This window comes from Syngnathus floridae, chromosome 12 (genome assembly GCF_059516105.1).
Source record: "Syngnathus floridae isolate MCC-2025c chromosome 12, RoL_Sflo_1.0, whole genome shotgun sequence".
Classification (NCBI taxonomy): Eukaryota; Metazoa; Chordata; class Actinopteri; order Syngnathiformes; family Syngnathidae; genus Syngnathus; species Syngnathus floridae.
Window position 1 is genome coordinate 9551254 of NC_142424.1, and position 3163 is coordinate 9554416.

The window sequence follows — 3163 nt, forward strand, 5'->3', positions numbered from 1 at the left end:
CCCCCCACCAACACACCGAATCGCCCATAACCAGCACCACTCCCATGGAAGCAGACTCTCCTTCGAACTTGCCCCACCCCGAAGACTCATCGCCCATCAATCCCAGCCCACAATGTGCTACTGAATATAAAACTGATCTAACAACCTTGGACTTTGCCTTTTCTGAATGGAGACTTTCCGCTCTTGAAGGGCCCAGCGCTGTATTGCACTTTCCTGAAAACAGAGCTTTCTGAACAAGAATTGTGATTGAACTCAACCAACCTGTGTAAGTCTAATTTCTGCTTCAGTGTCTTTGCATTTTCCTAAATCTGAAGAAATCAAACGAGCACGCAGTGAGTAAATTGGATAACAGGTGATTGGCAAAGGCTTTTGCTGTGAGGCGCAGATAACGCGCTCCCTAAATTGTGGACAGAATCCAACAGTGGATGGGCAGAGCCTTCTGTAAGACCCTAAGTATGAAAAAAAAAACCAAAAAACAAAACAGAGGAATAATGCTGGTCCATTATCTACTTGCCATTATTTACCAATATTAGTGCTTGTTTTGGTGCTTGCTTATTTTCACTTGCTGCATGACTTGTTGATTTCTTACTTATCTAACTAGTTAATGTAAGAAGTTTCTCAAATGCTTCTTAACTTGTGTTGTTCATTTCATCTTATTGTCTTATTTCTTATTTTTCTTCTTTTATACTTCTATTGCCGTATCTTCTGGATTATAAATTGCTTCAGAGTACAAGTTGCACTCGCCATAAAATGCATAATAAAGAAGGAAAAGATAAATCACACTGGAGTATAAGTTGTATTTTTGCTGGACATTTATTTGATAAAATTCAACACCAAAAACAGACATGCCATCTTGAAAGGCAATTTAAAATGAAAATAGAATAGAGGCAACAACAGGCTGAATAATTGCATAGTATGCTAACGTTACATGACACATAAACAACGAACTGAGAATGTGCCTGGTATGTTATCATAACATTAAGAATTATTGAGATAACTAAAGATTCAAGATTCAAGAGTTTTTATTTGCCATGTTTGAGCGTGCCAAACAAGGAATTTGACTTCCGTAAATCACAGCCTCTGTTCAACATTTAGGTGACTAACAACAAACACTCAGGACATGTGAAAAATGGCAAATATTCTCAAACATCCCCTGATCTTAAACTCCCAAGGGGGCAAGGAAAAACTCAAAACTCCAGCTAGGGGAAATGAGAAACCTTGAGAAGAGACCACAGATGGGAGGGTCCCTCTTCCAGGATGACCAGGCTGCGATGGATGCAGAGAGGACACATAGTACAAACAGTGTAGACAATTCAAAAAAGGTGTGGAGAGCAGGATGTTATTGCACAGTAATGACTTTGAGACTCTAAGAGTGGTGTGAGTTCATCAGAGCAACAGCCTGGGGGAAGAAGCAGTCTCTGTGTCTGCTGGTTTTGGCGTACAGAGCTCTATAACGCCGTCCGGAGGGGAGTAGTTCAAACAGACTGCAACCTGGGTGAGAAGGGTCTGTAGAGATGTTCCTTACACGTTTTCTGGTCCTGGACAGGTACAAGTCTTGGATAGATGGGAGGTTGATTCCAATTATCTTTTCTGCAGTCCTGATTGTCCGTTGCAGTCTGTGCTTGTCTTGTTTGGAGGCCGATCCAAACCAGACAGTGATGGAGGTGCAGAGGACAGACTGGATGATGGCAGTGTAGAAGGTCTTCAGCAGCTCTCGCGGCAGGTTGAACTTCTTGAGCTGTCTCAGGAAGTACAGCCTCTGCTGGGCCTTCTTCCGGACAGAGTCTATGTGGCCGGTCCATTTCGGGTCCCGAGAGATTGTGGTTCCCAGGAACTTGAAGGTGTCTGTGGAGAGAATAGTATTACTGCGGATAGTGAGGGGTAAAAGTGATGAAGGGTCTCGCCTGAAGTCCACTGTCATCTCCACAGTCTTGAGCGGGTTCAGCTCCAGGTGGTTTTGGCTGCACCAGTGGACCAGCCACTCCACCTCCTGTCTGTACGCAGTCTCATCGCCATCCTGGATCAGTCCGATGAGAGTGGTGTCGTCTGCATACTTCAGGAGCTTCACAGGAGAGTCACCTGAGGAGAAATCGTTGGTGTAGAGAGAGAAGAGCAGTGGGGAGAGGACGCACCCCTGAGGCGCTCCAGTATTGGTGGTCCGGGTGTCAGATGTGATGCCCCCCAGGCTCACACGCTGTCTCCTGTTGGTCAGGAAGCTGGTGATCCACTGACAGGTGGAGGCAGGTACCGCAAGCTGGATGAGCTTCTGTTGGAGGATGTCAGGAGCGATGGTGTTGAACGCCGAGCTGAAGTCCACAAACAGGATCCTGGTGTACGTTCCTGGGGTGTCCAGATGGTGCAGGATGTAGTGCAGTCCCATGTTGACCGCATCATCCACCGACCTGTTTGCCTGGTAGGCAAACTGGAGGGGGTCAAGCAGGGTCCCGTGACGTCCTTCAGGTGGTTCAGCACTAACCTCTCGAAAGATTTCATGACCACAGATGTCAGTGCGACGGGTCTATAGTCATTCAAACCCGTGATGGCAGGCTTCTTGGCCATTGGAATGATGGTGGAGCTCTTGAAGCATGAGGGCACCACACACAGCTCCAGGGAAAGGTTGAAGATCCGTGCAAAAGTGGGTGCCAGCTGCTCAGCACAGACTTTCCAGCAGGAAGGTGACACGCCGACAGGAAGGTGACACGCTGAAAGCATAAATAACATGCTAACAAATTTACCAAACTATCTGTGTCACTCCAAATCACTAAATCTTCATCCTCTGTGTCACTTTTAAACAACTCTGCTAACTACGGAGGTAGAAGATGCGGTGCTTCCTCTTGTTTGTCACTTATGTCAGACTCATCGTCAGTTTCAGAAATGATCAACACAGGCCTAGAGCTCCCTCTTGCAGTCTAGTGTGAAAATAGCATGTGAAATTATAGAAGAGTATTTTAATAATTTCACACATAAGTCGCTCCAGGGTATAAATTGCACCCCGGTCAAACTATGAAAACATCTGCGATTTATAGTCCGGAAAATATTGTATACGTATTGCTTTATTTTCATTTGTTTCTCTTCATTCTTTTGTTGTTCAACTTGGCGTGTTTCCTGCGTGCCTTTTACACTTGACGACATGCAGCCTCAGGGCCTCCATAAAACTTCGACA